The sequence below is a fragment of the Bos javanicus genome, chromosome 21, assembly GCF_032452875.1.
Source record: "Bos javanicus breed banteng chromosome 21, ARS-OSU_banteng_1.0, whole genome shotgun sequence".
Classification (NCBI taxonomy): Eukaryota; Metazoa; Chordata; class Mammalia; order Artiodactyla; family Bovidae; genus Bos; species Bos javanicus.
This window is the reverse complement of record NC_083888.1, coordinates 20,149,021-20,166,134: the sequence shown is the minus strand read 5'-3', so window position 1 is coordinate 20,166,134 and position 17,114 is coordinate 20,149,021. Positions and strand designations below refer to the sequence as shown.

Sequence of the window (17,114 nt, the reverse complement as noted above, 5' to 3'; positions counted from 1 at the left end):
GAAATATAAAAAAAAAAAAAAACTTTTTCTTTGTGATGAGAACTTTTAGAATTTACTCTCTGAACAACTTTCATATTTCATGTTGTATATTACACCCCTAGTGCTTTTTAATCTTAGGACCTTTGTTTGTATCTTTTGCCCTTCTTCAGTCAATTTCCCCTCCTCCTGCCACCTGCCTCTGGTAAGCACACAACTGATCTCTTTTTCCATGAGTTTGCCCATATGTTCTTGAAGTAAAACTGACCTGTAACACTATATCACTTCCTGTTATACAACCAAGTGATTTAATCTGTCCATACTTTTAAAAAATGATCACCTTAAATCTAGTTACGATATATCACCACATGAGATATTAAACAGTCATTCACTACATTCCCCACATTGTACATTTCACACCAGTGATTCATTTATTTTGCAACTGGAAGTTGGTACTCTTAAATCTCCCTCACCTATTTCCTTCTTCCCCCCACCCGCCTCCCTTCAAGCAACCACCTGTTTGTTCTCTTTATCTCTGTTTCTGTTTTGTTTCTTCATTTGTTTTGTTTTTCAGATTCCACATATAAGTGAAATCATACAGTGTTTTGTTTTTGTCTGACTTATTTCCTTAGCATAGTACCCTCGGGGTCCATCCATGTTGTTGCAAACGGCAAGATTTCATTCTTTATTATAGCTGAGTAATATTCCACTATGCATATGTACTATATCTTCTTAATCCATTCATCTATTGGTGGGCACTTAGATTACATCCATATTTTTGTTGTTTAGTCACTAAGTCGTGTCTGACTCTTGTGACCCCATGGACTGTAGCCTGCCAGGCTCCTCTGTCCATGGGATTTCCCAGGCAAGAATACTGGAATGGATTGCCATTTCCTTCTCCACGGGATCTTCTTGACCCAGAGATTGAACTTGAGTCTCCTGCATTGGCAGCTGGATTCTTTACCACTGAGCCAGCAGGGAAATCCGATTGTAAATAATGCTGCAAGGAACATCAGTGTGCATATATCTTTTCTAATTAGTGTTTTTGTTTTCTTCTGATATATACCCAGAAATGGAAATGCTGGATCATATGGTAGGACTATTTATAATTTTTTGAGGAAACTCCAACTGTTTTCCACAGTGGCTGCACCAGTTTACACTCCCACCAACAGTGCGCGAGGACCCTCCTTTCTCCACATCCTCACCAACATTTATGTGTTCTCTTTTTGATAACAGCCATTTTGACAGGTGTGAGGTGATGTCTCATTGGGATTCTGATTTGCGTATATCTGATGGTTAGCAATGTTGAGCGTCTTTTCATGTGTTTGTTGGCCATCTGCATATCTTCTTTGGAAAAAACATCTATTCAGAACCTCTGTCCATTTTTAAAAATTCATTTCAAATAACAGATTTTAGAGTCATAGGCCTTGGGTTTGAGTTTAGGTTGTTCCAAGTGACTTTGAGTGAACTACTTACATTTCATGAAAGTTCACTTTTTCTTCTATCAAGTAGGGAAGGGGAGATTATGTTACAGACTATGGAGGGAAAGAAGTTGGTGAAATTATGTTGGTTAAGAAAATGCTTTGTAATTATAAAATACCGATACACTCAAGACACGGTTCGCAAAATGCTTAGAGCTTTTTACAGGAAATCTGCCTTATTATATATTTCAAGATTATAAAAATGTAAAGAAACAGCTCGAGGACTTTCGTGGTGGCACAGTGGATAAGAATCCGCCTGCCAATGTAGGGGATACAGGTTCAGTCCCTGGTCTGGGAAGATCTCATATGCCGAGCAGCAACTAAACCTGCGGGCCACAACTACCGAAGCCCAAGCTGCTAGAGCCTGTGCTCTGCAACAAGAGAAGCCACCACAAAGAGAAGCCCATGCAAGGAAGGGCCAGCACAGTCAAAAATAAACAAATAAAATTGTTTAAAGAAAGAAAGAGCTAGGGAGTTCTCAACATATGAAGAACAGGGGAGTTGGTCCCTAGGCAGTCTTGAGCTTGACTTCGTCAGATCTTTCTACCAAGGACCCTGAAAATCTAGAAGAATAAAAATTCAGAGGCTCTGACATGAAAAGGGCAGCTCTCTGGGTTGATATATTTTGAGGTCTTAGCTAAACAGAAGGAGGTTCACGTTCTCAAAAGTTCCTGTCTCCTCGTCCATCCAACACAAACGTCACACTGTTGTTCTGCACTTTCCTCCCAGTCCTCCCACTAAGCAAATGAGAGTTCTCCGCCCAGCAGCCTTCCTCCTTCGGTTTTTGTTTAAATTTTGCCTGTTCAGGCAGGCATTTGATCTGAGTCCATCTCCACCTCCACCGAAGGCAGGTGAGCCTCCCAGGGAGCAGAGACTCAGCCACGAGCTCAGTTTACAGGTGGTCTTCCTCTGCTGGGCTTTCCCTGCGCCTATGTGATGCCAAACATTAGTTTCCTGGAAGGTAAGTTAGATTTCACTGGAAATGAGGGAAATGTTTCTCCATTATTGGGAAAATGATCCCATTTCCCCCAAATTGATTTACTTGTGTAAGTTGGATGCACCCTCAAGGATAAAGCAGTGGTTTGTAAAAGTAGGGGCTTCCTGGGTGGCTCAGATGGTAAAGAATCTGCCTGCAACACAGGAAACCAGGCTTCAATCCCTGGGTCAGGAAGATCCTCCTGGAGAATGGAATGACAACCCACTCCAGTATTCTTGTCTGAGAAATCCCATGGATAGAGGAGACTGGCAGGCTACAGTCCGTGGGGTTGCAAAGAGTTGGACACGACTGAGTGACTAACAATTTCACTTTTCACTTTTTAAAAGTAGGGGACAGACACCCCACCCCCACCACCCAAAGTGTGTCAATATCACTGGGGGAGCTATTTGCAAAACTACATCCCACTTCTGACATTCCACTCTGCTCCCCACAGGTACCAAAGGCATCAGCTTCATTCTAAGCCCTATGGGGACTATGAAAGAAGTACAATACATGGCGTCCAGGAAATAATGAGCAAACAGTGCAAACCCATATATAATGAAGAATGAAATCCTAAGTTCCAACTATGAATACTGGAGGAACTCAAAGGAGGCAAGAAGAAGGAGGAGGGGGACTCAGATGGCTAGAGAGCCATCTAGGGAAGGGAGGGAACAGAAAAGAGGGAAAGAAGGGGTGGGTGCAGACCTCAAGCTGGGCTCAGGAGTGGAGCCAAGGCCTGAAGATCCTGGACAACCAGGAAACCGGCAGGTAGGACAGGAGGAATGGGTCTGGGAGCAGTGGGAGTGGGTCACTGTGGAAGAAGCTTCAGGGCTTTACTTCCAGGGGGAATTCTAGACAACAGCTTGGAAGATGGTGCCCTGGTGGAGCCCAGTGGGCTGGCCCACTGGGGGACAGATGTGCCTCGGTAGGTATGAGAAGCCCTTGTTTGGCTGGGTGTAACCCGACCCGTAGGATGTTGGACAAGCATTGTCATTCACCTCGTGAACATCGCCCCAAGTTGCCATGACATTGCAGTAGTTTTTAGACAATCTGCTGAAGTATTCAGGAGTCTTCAGTTGAGGACTATCCCCTCCAGGCCCCCAAAAACGTCCCGTTTCCTACCTTTGTGTTTTCCAGATACTTCTTCAAGACTAGAAAATCAGCAAGCCTCACTGCCACATAAAAGTGATGATTCATGTCCCTTTGATCTCTGCTGGGGATTCTGGTCCACGCCCTGCTAATTCAATCCTCAGTGTACAATTCTATACAAGTTTCAATTCAGAGTGTGGAGCACGGGAGCAAGGGAGGGGGCAGCACTCTGTAAATATTTATTAATGGATTGAGCCATTAATAAACAGGCTGTTCTATGTAGCAGAAGAAAGGAAAGATACCCAAAGAGAAGGTAGCAGAAAACTACCCATTAATTGTTGGCATTCAGATAAATACTGAAATACCATTAGAAGACTCATGGCTCCTGCTTCTTACTCCAAAACATCCAATGCAACAAAACTGTCGGCATAAGCTTATTTGAGCTAGAAAATTTAAATCTGAATACAATTAATCCTAAGGTTAACCTAGATTGAGAAGTTAATGGAATTTTAAAAAAATAGGGATCTTTTTTAGGCTGTTCCCTATGGCATGTGGGATCTTAGTTCTCTGACCAGGGATCTCTGACCACTCCCCCTGCATTAGGAGCGCATGGTCTTAACCACTGGACCACGAGGGAAGTCCCCAAGATCATTTTTAATATCTAAGAAAAATGGAAAAATGCTTCCTTAAACATCTGTGACATTCGGAACAGGTTTGTGTAAATAGGTCAGAACAAGTCTTGTTACAAAGATTTCTGCTTCATGGAGATGCTCCCATAGGTGTGCAGGGGTGGTGGGGTAGTGAGGCTGCTCACAGTAGGGTGGCAGGCTTTGGGGGCAGAGCGATTTGTCCAGAATCACAATCCTACCACTGACTGGTTGTATGACTTGGGGCAAGTTTCTTAACCTCTTTGCACCTCAGTTTCCTTACCCATTAAAATGGGGATGATAGAGTGTCCTGCTGTTACCACAAAAACGCTAGATGCAAACACGATGACTTGGCAATGGTGTGTCCACCAGATGTGGCAAAAGAGGAAATTGATTTATCCAACTGGACTAGAGGGTCCCAGGGCAGAGCCCGAAGTGTAGATCTCTTCAAGCCTGATTAGTCCAGGTCCTGAACTTGCTTGTGAGCGATCACCAGCAACCCCAATTTAACCATCTCATGCAGGTGATGAGCAGATCACAGACATCCTACACATTCCCGTACCCATTCCTGACCCGTAGCTTGTCTATTAGCTCCCCCAGAGAATTTATAAAGTTTATGATTCACACATTAGGGGTCAAAGACGCTCACTCTGAAATCCAGTAAGTGCTCTCTGGCTAATTCTAACTAACAAGTCACTGTCTCTTCAAAAGGAAGGAGTAGAACCAGATGAAAACAAAATTCCTATTTGTGTAGCTCTACAGTTAATCAAATGCTTGTGAGCTAAATATTAATACATTACATTGGTTAATCCTCAAACAAGTCACAAAGTGCACCGGTGTTGACAGTAGAGACCTATATGGAATTTATTGTTTACAGAGTGCGTCCTCAGACATTACCTCACTCGGTACTCATGACAGTTCTGTGAGTTATTACTAATGCCAGGGAGGAGGAGGCTGAGGCTTGGAGACCCCCCTGGGCCAGGCCTGGGAAGGGCTCTAGGAATACAGAGAAACAAGCCACCCGTCTGTCTTAGAGAGCTTTCACAGAGCTGGATGGATTCTGATCCCTTTGGCTCCACTGACAGCAGCTCTGCACATCCTCTCCCATCAAAGAGGGCCTTCCAGAAATATGCATTCCCCTCACAGGCTCTTTGGTGGCAAAGTCAAGATTTCTCTCACAATTTCAGGGTAACATCCAGCTATGTAGAGGCAATAAATAGAGTGATGGGTGACATTAATGACAGACCAAGTGAAAGGGACTGAGTTTTCTAAATTGGGAAAAAAGTATGCTTGACTATCATCTCCTTGGCACTTTCTATCATCTTACTATTTAGAAGGGCACATTTTTTAATGTCATTGACAAGAGTGAGCGAGCACTTTATTTACATGATCAGAATAGAAACGGGAATTGCAGCTGGGGTATTCAGAATCTGAGAAGCTGAAGTCTACAGTCCAGGCCACACAGGAAGCTATAGCTGGGAGGGGCTGGAAGCTCAGCAAGCATTCATGGAAATCCACCTCTGGGCCAAACAAGGGGCCAAAAGTGGGACAGAGGGTGTCCAGTCCCCAGAGAGGAGCCTGGATGGTAGAGGCCCCCCAAAGAGAGGGCTCAGTAAATGTTTATTGAAAGACGCCAGAGCAGGGACTCCCCTGAAGATCCAGTGGTTAAGACTCCGAGCTTCGAAGGCAAGGGTGAGGGTTTGATCCCTGGTTGGGGAACTAAGATCCCACATGCTCTGTGGTGTGGGCAAAAAAAAAAAAAACACTTCAGTGCTATCACGTCATCCTGGGAATACTGTGCTTTCCTGAATTTCTTGAGAGCAGTAATGTCATAGCTGGATATTGGAGAAAAGTGAACAGGATGCCAAACAATACAGGCGGAGATTTGCTAAAACGCATTGCCCCTCGTTAAGTGAACAAAGCAAGGAACAGACTCAAAGGGTATTTCTAAAGTGTTCAACAAAAACATGTGGAAAGGAGCCATGCATGACACAAATGTGACTGGAAACCTCTGTCTTGAGGTTAGATTTCCACTGGGGTATTTCAAACTCAGGGGCCAGGTGGCCCCCTCTATGGGAAAAAAAATAGTCCTGCCTTTTATTCGATTCTTACATCAAATTGCTTTGTTTTCTTTTTTAAATGCAGGGACCCCAGAAGAAAGGAGCTCTAATTTATGTATTTATTGGACACACTGAGTAGCATGTGGGATCTTAGTTCCTCGACCAAGGATAGAACTCGAACCCTCTGTCTTGGGAGCCCAGAGTTTTAATCACTGGACCGCCAGAGAAGTCTTTACATTGAATTACTTTTATTCAATTATTATTTCCTATACTATTTCTTAAAACATATAAACATAAAACCAGGCATAAATTTACCTTAGCACTTTTCCAATTATGGAGACTAAAATGAATGTACAAAGAAAAACAAATAAAATTACCCAAAGAGTATAATTCAGATTGACCACACTTGACTTCACCACTTTCCTCTGCTGGAACCCCTGTTTCAGCCTTCATTTGCACACTTGGCTTCATGTGACACCATCTTTTCTCCACACTAAGTCTGTCTCTGTGTTTTTCTCATAGCAGGTTAACCTGGCTCTAAGTTACCAGAAATTTACACACAAATGGCACTGAGGGACCTCCCCGGTGGTCCAGTGGTTGATTTTGGTTGTTTGGTTGTTTAGTTGCTAAGTCGTGTCCGACTCTTGTGGCCCCGTGGACTGTAGCCTGCCAGGCTCCTCTGCCCATGGGATTCTCCAGGCAAGATTACTAGGGTGGGTTGCCATTTCCTTCTCCAGGTTCAGTGGTTAAGAGTCCAGTTAAGACCTGGTGCAGCCAAAGAAATAAATAAAAATAGAAATTTAAAAATTTTTTAAAAAAATAATAAGAGGCACTGAGGTGGCCTGGCTGGACCCTAATATAATATGGTCATCCCAGTGATCCAGGCATACCTTTAAAATATTGCCAATTATCATTAATATGAACTCTAAAAGTCTGAGTGTTCTTAATTTAAGGAGAACTCAAAGAAAATCAAGGACATACCCTTGGTCTTGGATTGGGACATATCTGTAACCCAGAAGGAATGTCGTGGTACTGACTGCTGGAGGAGAGCAGAGGGTGCCATGGGGACTCAAATGAAAAGTCACATTGCATCTCAGAAACAATATGAGCCACCCCCTGACATATTACATCAAGAATTTAATACGTGTAAACATACACTTCAAAAGACATCACATCAAAGGGCCTCATTCCAAGCTGTGGAGGTCCCACCCTGGCTTCCCCCACGCCTCTTCCTTAAGAACTACAACACGGCACTTTATTACTGTGGTTTAGTTTTTTTTTTTGCCACAGCTTGCAGGATCTTAGTTCTCCAACCAGGGATTGAACCCAGGCCCTTGGCAGTGGGAGCGCAGAGCCCTAACCAGTGAACTACCAGAGAACACATGTAAGACATGAACGTACCCTGACTCCCATGAGTCAGCTCGCATCACTCTGACGGCACCATCACATATTGACATTATGTGGTCTGTATCCCCTAAAAGAAACTGGGCAAAAACTGCACCAAATGATGCCACAGCTAGGTTAGCTTAAGTGAATGGCCTTGTTTCCCAGCAGAAGAAAAGCTGGCACTGTTTAAGGAAACTGAAAAAGTGGAACCTTCCTTGAATAGAATCCTCTACTTCAGACCCTCTCAAATGCCATGATTCAATTTCCATTAGCAAAACTGTTTCAAACAATTATTTATGTACTTAAACTTTTGGCTCCACTGGGTCTTTGTTGCTGTGCACAGGCTACTCTGTAGGGGTGCTTGGGCTTCTCACTGTGGTGGCTTCTCTCACTGTAGCTCATGGGCTTGGCTGCCCCATGACATCTGGGATTTTCCGGGACCAGCGATTGAACCCATGTCTCCTGTACTGGCTTTCCTGGTGGCTCAGATGGTAAAGAATCTGCCTGCAGTGCAGGAGACCCAGGTTCTATCCCTGGGTCGGGAAGATCCCCTGGAGAGGAAATGGCAATCCACTTCAGTATTCTTGCCGGGAGAACCCCATGGACAGAGGAGCCTGGTGGGCTACAGCCCATGGGGTCGCAAAGAGTTGGACGTGACTGAGTGACTAACACACATCCCTGCACTGGCAGGCGGATTCTTATCCACTAGCCCACCAGGGAAGCCCTCCACCTTTTTAATCAATCTAAATACGTTCTGTTTAGAAGGCTGCTCTTTATTCTGGGAGGTGGACCCTCCCTCATTTTTGGTGTTAAAATGTCTTTTCTTAAGAAATGACGGTGATGATGGAAGAGAACAGAGCTTTTTTATTTCCCTATTTGAAAAACAAAATTTGGCAATCCTGTGTTGGACTTCCTGATTTTTTTTAACTGTTGTCACTGATATGACTAAGTAAACAGTACACAAATACATGCCTAGCGTGACTATGCAGATATGGGGTGGTTTTTCAAAGCTTGTAACTATTCTACCTCCAGAAGCTGACTGATAACATCATCCCCTCTCATATTACATCACACAGCAGCTATGGCACAACTGATTGAGAATGTAGACGCCTAGGGAGGAGCAAAGATCAGAATGCAACGATTCTCCGTTAGACTGTCTGACTGACATTATGAAGATTCAAAGCAAGGTCAAGGTGACTCTAAATTAGATTCGGAGGGAAATAAAAACAAGATGAAGATTAAGGCAGATTTTAAAGAAAAGGGAAAAATAAAGCAGCAGGCAAGACGGAAGCCACTGAGGACCATAAGACCATGTTTAAATCAGTGTGGTTAGAAAAACACAATTGCAGCCAGAGAAAATTCAAACACAAAGACCCCCTAAACTCTCTTTAGAGTAATCATCAAGAGCCTAGCAAGGCCATGTGAGTCTCAGAGGCCTTGGAGATGACAAAGTGATATGGAGAATGGGAAAGACTTCTGAGGAGAGAAAAAAATTATATTCACAGAGGCACAGGTGTGAGAGCTGGTTTTTCCTGGGGTGAGGGAAAGGAAGGGCCGGGGCTTAACAAAGCCGACCAGACAGGACGTTGTGTCAAGAAGGGAGGGTTCCCCTTCTGATGCCTAAGGCGAACACAGAGCCAGGGCTGGGGTGTAGGAGACGGATTAGATGTGGTAGAGATGCCGAAAGGCCAATCAGGAAGGCCCAGAGCTTTCCCTGGAGACCAGAGAAAGCACAGCAAGCTTTCCCAGGTGATTGCAGCACCTTCTGCCCAGAGTGCAGGCCAAGGGCCTAAGGTCCAACGTTCATTTTTCAATGTCCCACTCTCCCTTCATAGGAGGACCTTCAGGAGAGGCCCTCCCCGTCACCTAGCCTCCTCCAAGGCTCAGAGCTATAGGACATAGAGGAGAAAAATATTTGCCCTCCAACATCCACAGAAATGCCTTAGGATCTCCATGTGAAGCTATTGCCTAAATAAGACTGGTTCTTAGCAGCCTTGGAAACAGAATCGAATATTTAAAATAGATCACCTTTGTGAAAAAGGATACTGAAGCTCTTCCTGTACTGCAAAGAAATACTGAGTGGAAAAGGGCAGGGTTCCAAATAGCATGTATCGTCTGCTACCATTTGTGTAAAAGGGAAAGATAATCATAATGCATTTGCTAATAGATGTTATAAAGTATCTTGGCTGTGCCCGGAACACCTCTGGAAGACGAAAAACCAGTAAGAGTGGTGCCTCTAAGGAATAAAACCAGGTGGCGGCGGTCAGGGACGGGCAGAGATGTAGTTCCTGCCTCACTTTTGTGCCTTTTGAATATTTTCTTTCATCATGTAGATGCGTTACCTACTAAATTTTTTTTTTTTGCAATACAAACACTGAAAAATCTAAAATAATAATAATAAACCCAGAATAGTCTTTCTGCAGCAAAACCAAACACCCTTGTTAATCTGGACAGCTGTCTTCCTGGCACACACCAGATGCTCAGTTTGTTGAACTTAATGAACCTCCGCTTGAAAGAAAACAAAAGAAAATCAGAAACCAGGCAAACCCAAGGGTATCAGTTCTAATTCTCTAATAAGCTCTTTACCTGGCTGTTACTTAACTACCACAAAAGATCATAAAACAGTTCTTTGGGTCACATGCTCTGCACCCAGCTGGGTCCAGTGCGCCAGCCTCATGGGTAACAATAGGTCTAGTGGCCTGTCCACACACCCCTTTTATAAATAGAAAACATATAATCCAAAAACATGATGCCTTGGAACCAAGACCACAAAAACAAACATGCAGATAGGAAAATGATCCTGAAGGGAGATGTCAGCACCTGCAGGGTATCAGTACAGAAATAGCAGCTTGTGGGTTAAAAAACGTCAAGCACCAGCCAAAAAGGTTAGAACATGCAGAGCCACTATGAACCTCATGCCAGAGCGCAAGAAGAGGTGGCATGAACTCCCTGCACTCTGTTCCTAGGGACAGTATAGCCTAAGATGATACAGGAAGGCTGAAACACCCCTTGCCCCAGTCATCTATACGCCTAAATTGGTCAAAAAGTACTCAAAACCCACACTGCAAAAAAAAAAAGAAAATCATTCTGTTGTAAGTAGAAGGTTGTAGCAGAAATTCTGCCACACGAATTCCATTGTATTAGAAGGCTCTCTCTCCTAGGGTTTTTCAAAGAGCCAGGTTTCAGGAAAAGAATAAGACTTCACCACGGTCTTCCCTAGGACCAAAGAAATTATTTTGAGGTGTGGACAGGAGCTTGGGACAAAGGTGGTGGGGAACTACTATACTCTCCATGGTCCCTGCCAGAGATTCCCAGGAAAAAAGTGGAAATGGAAGAAGGGAATGGCAACCCTCTCCAGTATTCTTGGCTGGAGAATCCATGGGCAGAGGAGACTGGCGGGCTACAGCCCATGGGGTCGCAGAGTTGGACATGACCCAGAAACTCAGACACACACACACACACACACACAAGAAACAACAGCAAATGAGAAGCCCTTCCACCCAGATGTTACAAGAAAAGAAAGCAAGAGAGAAAAGGGCCTATATTATATTAATACACAAAGAAACTACAACAAATATTCTAAGATGGCTGAGGTCTAGAATGTCCTAAACAAAATAACACAAACAAAAACCCAAACTCAGAATCAGCTGTAAGGAAGGTGCGAATCAATGAACAGCGATCATCTTTGGTTCATTCTAGAAAACATGTAAAAACAGAGAAGGGAAAAACCAAAAGTGATCAGATTCCTGCAAGAAATAAAGATGACAGGTTACCTTCCGATGAAAAGGGAATTGGCTAGCAGATTGAGAGTAGGTATTTATCAGCCCCGTGAAGCTGATAAAGGAAGTGAAGGTGAAAGCAAAGAGAAAGAAAGGGGATTTCCCCAAATAAGACAAGAGGAAAAGAACCATTCCACTGCACGTGCCATCTGGTTTATTTCAAGCTCAAGAAAAGAACAGGAAAAATGCAGTGAAATTAGTGAAAGAGCTAGATTACCAGCAAGAATCAGTCACACACTTGTGCTTCTGCCAGGGAAGGCAGGCGCTGCTGGTGCTCTCCCTGCTCCCATGACTAAGTAACTTACTTAAATGCATTTGACACACGATCCCTGAACTTCCGAAAAGCACTTAATACAGTGGCTCATGAAATCTTAATCTAAAAATGTTCACCCATTTATAATCACGCTGCATCACACTGACAACTGGGACGAAGGGCCGAGCAGGGGGGATAGATATTTGGAAGAATGCCGTGGAGACTGATATCATCAGGGTGTTTATCACTTTGGGGGGTTTTCGCCCTCTTTTAAGGAGAACGAGATATGGAGTCTGAAAAAGAGTATAATTGCAAGGAGAGGACTAACAGAGACAATGAATTACCTGATTCAATAAAAGACAGAAAAATAAGCAATAAATAAGAAATAAAATGTGATGTGACTTGAAAAACCCCACAGACATCTGTGCTACAATGAAATCTGGAATATGTTTAATGAACTGGGCGAGTGGAGGCAGGGGAAAAAATCAGAGCCTGATAGAAAATACTGGGGGGTAAGTACAAAGAAAATAAGGATTAAAAAGGCAATAGAAGACCATATTTAGCAAATCCATAATGTTTGTTGTGTGCCAGGCACTGCTCTAACTGTTTCTGATATCAAAACCTCAAAGCAACCTCTAATCTAAGTACCATTATTTTTCTTGTTTCAGAGGTGAACAAGCAGAGGCACGGGCTTCCCTGGTGGATCACCTGCCAATGCAGGAGATGTGGGTTCAATCCCTAGGTTGAGAAAATCCCCTGGAAAAGGAAATGGCAACAACCCACTCCAGTATTCTTGCCTGGAAAATTCCGTGGACAGAGGAGCCTGGCATGCTATGGTTCGTGGGGTCACAGAGAGTGGAGTAAACAGCAACAAACAGAGGCACAGAGAGGTTAAGTGACTTGCCCGAGGTGATAGCCAGTCCAAAGCAAAGCTAGGGTTCAAATCCAGGCACCCTGGCCTCAAAATCTGTGCCCTTAACGTCTCTGCACCCCACCCCTAGAATTTCAACTCAGAAGAGTGAGAAAAGTAGCTAGGAGTGAAATACAAATCATGCACTTGCTAGACCCAGGGTCAACAGATTAACCTTTAGTCATGGTTCTGTGATGACCAGTCAGTCCTGAGACCTCCCCAGGCTTTCATTCCCTCACCTGTGCATTGGGAAGGCTGATTAGATGAGCTCTACCTAAGGTGTCTTCAGCTCTAAAATTCCACAAGTCCATGCTGACAATCAGCAGTGTATGGACCGGTCTGCTTTCTGACTGGGTTAGTCAAAGGCGAATTCACCCTACAACAGGCAGCACACTTGCTATTAAGGTTCCTCCTCTATCTCCTGACCTTCAGAAGATTATTATGTCCTCTCCATTCAGGCAAGTGAAAGAGGGTAGTGAAAGGGAGGCTGTATGGTTTCTCTTCTGGACGCTGCTTTGTGTGGTTGCAATGAAATGGCCCTCGAAAAGCTCTGGGCCAGATCACATTAACTCTACTAAATCTACAGTCCCTCCCACCTCCAGGCATCTCTCAGGACTCCGATCTTGGAGCCTGCCTTTGGATCCGGTTACTGGAATGCAGGTGAAACTGACACACTGGAGGTGAAGCGACCAGACAGGAATCAGGAAGATTAAGAGAGTTCAAAGGAAGGAGTTTCGTGATGTCTAAATAAACCTTATCTTCTGCCTATGGTCTGTTCTCTTTGCTAACATCCACTCTGGAAAGTGAGACCACCAGTTCATTAGGAATGAATTCAACACCCTCTTTCAAACTAGTGAGCCCCCAGCAGTATTCTTCTGGAGGTAGGCCTTCAAAGTCAGAGTGCATCTATGCATGAAGAAGGGCCTTTACACGTCGGTGGCACAGTCGTCCCTTGCGAGTCCTGGCTAAGCATCCCTGGCAGGTGGCTGTCACTTGGCCTCTGCCTGGTCACTTCCAAGGTCGAGATGCCAGCTGCCCCGACTAGCAGGGCCTGTGCTGCTGGACAGCTCTCACTGTGGGGAAAGACCACGAAGCGCCTAGAACAGTGCCTGGCAAGGAGCCGAGCTCAGTAAGTGCGCCTCCAAGTGGGTCAAAGCTGCCTCCTTACAACTTGAACCCATCAGTCCTGAGTATGCCCCTGGAGCCCCAAAACGCAGAGACCCTTCGGATATCGGGGCTGTAATCAGATTCCTCGGCCCTCTCCTTACAGATGCTTTTGCCAGATCTCCATCACCAAGCCTGGCAGACCCCCCTCCCCAGACCCCCCAAGTGCGCACTGATGGACCAATGGCCGGTAGGGAGGCCGCAGTCGGGGATGTCCCCAACCTCGGTATCTGAAGCTTCAAGGGACAAAGGGCTTTCAGGAAGGCGTATCCCACCCTATGTGATCCAGGCTGCCTCCCTCCCCGCCGGCCCTGGGGACCCCCGCAGCGCCAGGTAACAGGCTCCCTGAGGATCCGGGGCTCTCAGGCAGCTGCGCGATGGGCCGAGCCAGGACAAGGGATCTCGAGGCTCAGAGGTTTGACCCAACTGATCGCGGGCTCGATCGCGGCAAAGCGGAGCTCGCTCGGCCGTGGCTTTACCTGCGCTTGGTTGACTACAGCGGCCCAGCTCGCCCCCGGTCGCGCTCCCGCAGCTCCGCGGCTGCCGCCGGCGGTCATGGAAATACAGCCGGAACCCCTGGCCAGTGCAGCTCCCGCCGCTACCGGCCCCGCCCAAGCAACTGCCGCCACGCCCCTGACCACCGCTTCTGCCACGCCCCTAACCGCGGAAACCAGCCTGTTCATTGGGCAGCCCAGCGGCTGCTCTGCTAGCTCCGCGCTCTCTTTGCGCCCGGAGGGCAGCCCATTGGTCAGCGGACCTGCTCCTCAGAGCGGAGGCGGAGCCCTTAGCGAAGAACTCCAAGACAATTGGTTATTTTTGACGTCTTTAGCCCATAGGCCAAGGAACTATAGGATAAAGCCAGCGCGGAGGGGGCAGGGAAAAGAGAGGAGGGCTAAAAGATGGGTCTTGTGTGATGCTGATTGAGGCAGGGTGCAAATAGGGAGGCATTTGTGACCACAAGCTGGCTTGCCGGGCGGGGTAGAGTCAAGTGTCGTCTGGGTTTGGGAGGAGGAAGGCACGCAGGTAGTTCAGCTTCTGGGTCTGAAGGCTTCAGGCCGACCAATGGACGCACCTGTAGTCCAGGACACCAGGGCAAAATCTGGGGTCGTGTCCCACGAGAAAGGAGGCAGGTTAGTCACCAAGCCGCAAGGGGAGGAAAGGATGAGGAGGCAGCCGTCTCTGGCCTCTTCTAGCTAGGGAAATGTGATTGGGACATGTGGGGCAGTGTGGATCTCAGTTATTGTCCCACTGTTCTTTCTGTCCTTAAGACGACCCTCGCCCAGTTGAAGGCAGACTGGAAGAATGTGGCCTTTGGAATCATAACTAGAACTCTGTTGGCATGTACAGGTTACATGGTCTTGAGCAAGTCATTTAACCTTTCTGCTTAGGTCCAGATTTTTTGCTTTGGCAACTGAGATGAACAGTAGTTGATGAGAAGATTTAATAACTTTCCACTCCCCAACCCCCTGGGCTTCCCTGCTGGCTCAGTGGTAAAGAATTTGCTTGCCAACACAGGAGGTGCGGATTCAATCCCTGAGTCAGGAAGATCCCCTGGAGAAGGAAATGGCAGCCCACTCCAGTATTCTTGCCTGGGAAATCCATGGACAAAGGAACCTGGAGGGCTACTGACCAGGGGTTGCAGGAGATTCGGACTTGAGTTAGTGACTAAACGTCAACAACAAAACACCAACAGTGCCTGGCACTGAGTAGGCAGGCGTTCAGGCAAGACTAGTTCTCCACTCACTGACACATCGGTCTATGGCATTAGGACCAGTTCTAACATTCTATGAGTCTGAAACTACTTTTGCATTGGCATGTGCTTTTACCAAGAATAGAACACTTGACTGACTTGAAAGGCAACTATTCTAGGGCAGACAGGGCCACCCTACCAAGGCACCATAGGGCGGGAAGAAAGAGAGCACAGGGTGAGATGGGAATGGTGATTTACCCAGAGATGGGCAGTGGTATTTGTATCAATGTTAAATTTTTTCCAACACATTTCAGGATTATGACAAGGAAAAATGGAGCTTCCTTTTTCCTATTCACCCATCCAAACATGCAATGGCTCATGTTTCATCCTTTTGAAGGCTAATCAGCATAAAATCTGTCAGGAACTCCTGAAGCCCCTTGCCTATTCTGAAGGTGTGGAAGTCCTAAAATGTGAATAGAAATAAACCTTCAAGCCTGAAGTTAGCCCCAGATCTTTGGGTCTGCCTTTGAGAGAACTCACATATAGGTTGAAGGAAGAGAAAGAATCCTTCACTGATGCTCTATTTTTCATTCTGTTGTCATGCTACCTAAAAAAAATTTTTTAACCTCAACATTTATTTATTCCTCTATATTCTTTTCATTTTGGGAAAGAAAAACTCAAAGGATTATAGTGAGGGACCCCCCCCCCCCATAGTTCTAACTCTTTATGTTAACTGTTTGTGCCTTCAGCAACCTGGATGTCCATCAACAGATGAATGGATAAAGAAGCTATGGTACGTATTTCAATTCAGTCAGTTCAGTCGCTCAGTCGTGTCTGACTCTTTGCGACCCCGTGAATCACAGCACTCCAGGCCTCCCTGTCCATCACCAACTCCTGGAGTTCACTCAGACTCACGTCCAAGTCAGTGATGCCATCCAGCCATCTCATCCTCTGTTGTCCCCTTCTCCTCCTGCCCCCACTCCCTCCCAGCATCAGGGTCTTTTCCAATGAGTCAACTCTTTGCATGAGGTGGCCAAAGGACTGGAGTTTCAGCTTTAGCATCATTCCTTCCAAAGAAATCCCAGGGCTGATCTCCTTTAGAATGGACTAGTTGGATCTCCTTGCAGTCCAAGGGACTCTCAAGAGTCTTCTCCAACACCACAGTTCAAAAGCATCAATTCTTCGGTGCTCAGCTTTCTTCACAGTCCAACTCTCACATCCATACATGACCACAGGAAAAACCATAGGCTTGACTAGACGGACTTTTGTTGGCAAAGTAATGTCTCTGCTTCTGAATATGCTATCTAGGTTGGTCATAACTTTCCTTCCAAGGAGTAAGCGTCTTTTAATTTCATGGCTGCAGTCACCATCTGCAGTGATTTTGGAGCCCAGAAAAAGAAAGTCTGACACTGTTTCCACTGTTTCCCCATCTATTTCCCATGAAGTGATGGGACCAGATGGCATGATCTTGGTTTTCTGAATGCTGAGCTTTAAGCCAACTTTTTCACTCTCCTCTTTCACCTTCATCAAGAGGCTTTTGAGTTCCTCTTCACTTTCTGCCATAAGGGTGGTGTCATCTGCACATCTGAGGTTATTGATATTTCTCCCAGCAATCTTGATTCCAGCTTGTGTTTCTTCCAGTCCAGTGTTTCTCATGATGTACTCTGCATATAAGTTAAATAAGCAGGGTGACAATATACAGC

At 45.6% G+C, this 17,114-nt stretch overlaps 1 protein-coding gene across 2 annotated transcripts in view; it reads right to left on the bottom strand.

Annotated features, from left to right (window-relative positions):
- ABHD2 (abhydrolase domain containing 2, acylglycerol lipase) overlaps positions 1-14,368 on the bottom strand; it is a 114,101-nt gene extending 99,733 nt beyond the window's left edge. The window contains exon 1 of one of the 2 annotated variants that reach the window (XM_061394408.1): positions 14,201-14,368. The gene's annotated coding sequence lies outside the window, so the exon portion shown is untranslated. The remainder of the gene's footprint in view (positions 1-14,200) is intronic. The other variant, XM_061394409.1, reaches the window with a different exon arrangement.
- Between the last annotated feature and the right edge of the window lie 2,746 nt (positions 14,369-17,114).